This window comes from Ixodes scapularis, unplaced genomic scaffold (genome assembly GCF_016920785.2).
Source record: "Ixodes scapularis isolate PalLabHiFi unplaced genomic scaffold, ASM1692078v2 PGA_scaffold2__306_contigs__length_199485367, whole genome shotgun sequence".
Classification (NCBI taxonomy): Eukaryota; Metazoa; Arthropoda; class Arachnida; order Ixodida; family Ixodidae; genus Ixodes; species Ixodes scapularis.
Window position 1 is genome coordinate 89279186 of NW_024609857.1, and position 5628 is coordinate 89284813.

The 5628-nt window shown below is 45.4% G+C and overlaps 1 pseudogene; it reads left to right on the forward strand.

Moving 5' to 3' along the window:
* The first annotated feature begins 1690 nt into the window (after positions 1–1690).
* LOC115319312 lies at positions 1691–2368 on the forward strand (annotated as a pseudogene).
* The last annotated feature ends 3260 nt before the right edge of the window (positions 2369–5628 follow it).

Consider the following 5628-nt stretch of genomic DNA (forward strand, 5'->3'; position numbering starts at 1 on the left):
TGAAAAAATGTACTGGCTGAGAGCTGATGCGAGAAGGGAGCTTCTCTGTTACATTGCCATTGGAAGACCAGTTGAAGTCTTCGCTTTCAGGCGTGTCAGTGAGCTCGGCACTTCAGAAAATCTTGCAGGCCATAGCCACACGTGATGATGAGCACTGCACACTCAAGGACATCACAGACAGTGAACTGTACCGAGAGAAGCGGCACCAACTACAAATGTCTCACACGGACATTAAAGTGATCATGAACTCTGATGGAAGTCTGATGTTTAAGTCTGCAAAATACTCGATTTGACCAGAACAACTGACTGTCAATGAACTGCCACCCCGCTTGCAATGGACTAATGTTGTGATGCCTCTCCTATGGTATGGCAAGTCTCGCCTAAGCATGACCCTGTTGCAACAAGCGTTCTCAGATCGACTGGACAAACTGAACCAGACTGGGCTCGCCTGGAAAGCCGACGAGGAAGTCATCTGTTCCAAGGTAAGGTTAATTGTTGCGTAGACTAAGAAATATTGCGCTTGCTTAAAATATAGAAAACGATGGACACCTCACTCAAGGCTTCCATCTGGTTGTAGACAAATATACAAACAGTTTACATAAGTATCCATCTATGTCAGGTTATTAAATATTTTAAATTTCTTCTCCAACAGGTGATCTGTCTTTGCTGCTGTGCGGATGCACCAGCCAGGGCTGCAATGCAGAATGTGCGGCAATAAAACAGCTATTACAGCTGCACTTGGTGCTACCACCCTGGAGAGTTGGTCGAAAGTGAGAATGCTGCACCATGTCAGTAACATTTCTGCTATGTAAACTTGTGATGTCAGCCACCTCAGGAGTTTTGCCTGCTCATAATGTTTGTAGAAACCTTAAATCATGAAGTGATTAACCCTTTGGAGTCATGTGTCGGGTGACCCCCGACAAAAAAATATTCAGGTTCTGGTCAAATGTCAGGGCTCCACCGACAGGCCCATTTCTCCTTTGCGGTCAGGTGTCGGGCGCGCCCTGACAATTTCAACTTGCGCCATCTGTCATCGGGACTGTAGACTAGACTTTCTTAGTTTCTTTGCCCTCCAAAAGGTGCCGCAAGTGACGCTACACATTTTTGTTTTTTGCGAAATGCGCGGGCGGGAATGCCGCGCACCCTTTTACGAGTTCAACAAGGCAGCCTTTACTCCGTCCGCATTTTACGGAAAGGCTTGTGACTCAAGTGACAGTGAATGTGATTTTAGCGGAGAAGACACCTATGATCCAAAGGAGGCCTCTGAGATAGCCTCCGATGAGTCCTCAGAGAGTGACGGTGACAGCACTGAGTGATGAGGAGACGTGCGCCGACGCCGTCACTTCTTCAAGCTGGACACTCTACTACTTGGATTCGGATCAAGATTTTGAAACTCACCGTTTTACAGTACAAAATCCAGGCCCCGAGCGGTGCGACCGAAGCCCACTAATGAGCTCGAATACTTCCAGTCATTTTTCGCCGACGCCTTGATGATTGATATTGTTAATGAGACAAACCGCTATGCCAAAGAAAAATTGCGAAGCTTGGAGTACTTCTTTCCCAGTCATTCTGGCACTCTTGGCAGGACGTCACGCTGGACGAGTTCAAGGCATTTTTAGGAGTGCTGATGAATATGGCATTGAACGAAAAACCCTGCGTGAAGGACTATTTCTCCAAAGAATGACTGACCATGGTACAGTTTTTCACGGATGTGTTCAGTCGGACGCGCTTTCTCCAAATTTTCTGGATGTTACACGTTTCGCCACCTCAAACCCCTGCTGCTCCTGCCACCAGAGGGAAAGTGAAAAGGATTGTCGACTACATTGACACAAAATGCAGAGAAAATTTTGTTCCTGGACCCAAGATTGTCATCGACAAAAGCACGGTTGGCTGCAAAGGTTGTGTGCTCCTCAGGTGCTACAATCCTCAAAAGCCAACAAAATGGGGACTCAGGATTTACGTTCTTGCGGACAGTGCTACCAGCTATGTCAGCGCTCTGCTACCGTACTACGGCAGTGCGACCACGCAGTCTGATCCGGAGCGACCTTCCTTTCACAAGCCGCGCCGTCATTCACCTAGTTGACAAGGTGGTGAGCTCGGTGCAGTGAACGGGTTTTCACCAGTACACCAACAGGTACTACACATCGCCTCAACTGGCGGAAGAACTTCTGAAACTAGGAATAACGACAACTGGCACAGTCATGACAACTCGCAAAAACATGCCACCTCAGCTCAAAAAGAAAAAAATGAAGAAAGGCTCCATACCTGCCTATCGAAAGGACGACAAGATGATGGCCCTCACCTGGTAAGGCAAGCGACAAGTGGTGATGCTGAGTACAAAGCACAACAAGGACACACAGACAATTGACAGAAGGCTTGCTGGAGGAGAAGTAACCACTGTGGAGAAACCAACTGTGGTACTCGACTACACACAGAACATGGGAGCAGTCGATCTTGCAGATCACTACTCTGCTAGCTTTGCCTTCACCAGAAAGTCTGAAGTGGTGGCGTAAGCTATTGTTTTGGTTGCTGGAAGTGGGAGTCGTCAACAGCTACATCCTCTTCTGCCTCAAAAAAATCAGCCAAGGCAAGCAAGCGCCGCGGCACCTCACGTTTCGGAAGGCATTGATAAAGGACCCCGTTAGAAATGTCCGCAACCAGCCAAGGAAACGGGGGTGCTCTTCCGATGGAGACTGCGAAGAGAGACTGAGTGGAAAGAACCACTCCATTTATAAACTCGATGGAAGCAAAAGCAAGGACTGCGCCGTCTGCAGCAACAGAAAAACCAAGGGGCAACGGCGCGAAACAGTGTTCTACCGCAAAACCTGCACTTGTCAACCTGGCCTGCACCCTGGCGCTTGTTTTGAAAAGTACCACACGCCGCGCAAGTACCGCTAGCATTTCAAGAACTGAAAGCACCCAGGAGAATGTAGAGTTATTTTCAATTGAACATATTACTATATTAAAATAAAAACATTAAATTTAAAGTCACTTGTTGCTTGCATCACTTTTGCATAAACTAATTCTGACCTGAGGGGCCAACAAGGGGAAAACTCACATGACCCCAAAAGGTTAAGTGCAGTTGTGAAGTGTAGATGAATTGCTTTGCAGGGACTGTGAAGTACCCTGAGGATTCTGGGCCATCTCCTGACAGAACAGAGGAGGAAATGCTGTCTGACATGCGGGAAGCAACCTAGAAGGATGTAGTTGTCCGTGGAGTGAGAGGTCTGTCCCCAATGATTAATCTCGAGGGATCTGACATTGTTTGGTCCTTTTCTCCGGATCGCCTGCACTGTGTGCTTTTAGGAATCGCTAGGCAACTAACTGAGCTGTGGCTATCCAGCCCTGGTGAACCCCACTATGTTGAATATCCGACAACACTTGCAATTGCTGACAGCAGGCTTTGTAGCATTCAGCCTCCACAGCGCTCTAATCACCTTCCAAGGTGCCCGACATTCCGAAAACTCTGGAAGGCCGCAGAATGGCAGCACTGGCTTCTCTATTACAGCTTCCCTTGTCTGCAGGGTATACTGTCCATTACATTCCTGGAACACTCGGCCCTTCTTGTGAGAGGGATATTCCATCTGCTCAAAGATGAGGTGACAAAAGAGGACATCACATTAGCTACTGAAAGTCTCATTCAGTTCATTGTTAAAATGCAGTTTCTCTATTCAAAGGCTGCAATGACCTACAATGTACATCAACTCCTGCACCTTTCAAAGTGTGTTGTACAGTACGGCCCTCTTTTATGCACACTCCTGCTTTGCTCTTGAGAGCAACATGGGGAAGCTGTTAACGCTGGTAACTTCAGAGGTTGACTGTCGCTGGTGAAACAAAGATGAAAAATGTCTTGAAGCAGGGAAGTGTATGCTGTGAATGATGTACCATTGTTTATTCAGGCCATTTCATTTGAAGCTGAGCCAAAGGACGGCAGAATGATGTCCTGAAAAGATATGACTACTGTCACCGCTGTGGATCATTTCAGAGTGAGAGGCAAGGTAAACAACTGAAAACCCAGGGCACTTTTAAGACTAATGTGCTGTGCTTAGCCACAATTCAAGCAACAGAAAGTTATGGCAAGGTGACGGAAGAGTACCAGGCAGAACACTATGGCCACCCAAAGGAAATGAAGCACCAGCCCCCCTAGATTAAGAGATGCTTGAGCATCTCAAGCTCGAGCTCATGCAAGACATCCGCGCCCGAAAAGTTCTGGTAGATGCATGTTCTTCCGCTGGCAGTGAGATGGGCAGGCTTCATTTACTCTCAATGAAAGACATTGGCAACATTTCCCATAAAATTCTGACGAAAGAGCAACGGCACAAGAATCAATTTAAAAGTGTCGCAATGTGGGTGGAGGTACTGAACAAACAGCCAGACTCCCAAGTGCTGTACTTTGACATGAAGGAAGGAAATGAAAAAGAGACCTTTGAGCTTGCCCTGATGACTGCCCCTCAGAAAGAGCTCCTCAGAAAACTGGGCCCGAAGTTCCTGTGCATTGACTCCACTTCTAAAACAAATGGTCCCAATCCGCAACTGACGACCTCATGACAGTTGCAGAAGATCAATCAGGCATGCCATATGCATATTTGATCTCAAAGAAACTAGACACCGAGACTATGAAACGCTTCATTAAGGAGATAAAGAAAAAAATTGGCAACCTCGAATGCAGGGGTGGAAGCGGGCTAGAGCCTTTTGTATCAGGGCTGGGAGCAGCAAAAGTCCCACTTTGGAGCAGTTTTGGAGCAGTAAAATGCTCGCTTTAGAGAAGCTCGGGAGCAGCAAAAATAAGTTTTGTAGCCGTCGAAGTAGGTTTTGCAGCAGGTCACGGAGGTCAAACAAATGTCTAAAAGTGATTTGTTGTTTCTAAATGTGAAAATGTAGCAAAAATATATGCATGCACATCCCAGAATAATTTTCAAGCAACATACATACACACCTTTCTATTTCTATTGCATTGAAATATGGAATATTGGCAATTTATGCAAAGGAAAGGCTTTGAGAACCATTCCAGCAGCAGGCAGAGTCATGATAGACTTTATATGGGAGGCCCCGACAATAAAAGCCTAGCTTGAACCACGCCAGTACAAAACCGTCTACTTAATAGACCAATTGTAAACATGTATCCAGAAAACTAAACCACTGCAAGGTGTCAGATAAATTACCTTCGCTGACTACAGTTTTTGTTTAATAAAGAATACACATGTTCAATCACTACTTAAAAAGCCCTATATCAAGTTTAGTAACAAAATACAAGGCTACTGACATTTGACAGAAATTCAGATGCAAAATAAAATGTGTATTTTATATCTTTAGACTACCACAGTCACTCGTACATATGCAGCTTTAAGCATCGACTAGAAGAGCAACGCAATTTTATGTACTCCATAAAATGCTGTGCATTGCGTGTCTCCATAAAAAAATAAGGTACCACAACATGTCTCAGAATAAAGCAGTCCTTGCTGACCTGTTTTCATTAAATACAAATGTTCTTAATCCCTGTTCATAAAATACAGTAATCCCTACACCCAAGTTAACATACAAAGCTATATCTATATTACTTTGGATGGAAAAATATATTGTCTTAAAGATATCACAGCCACTAATACATATGCAGCATAAACACTGACT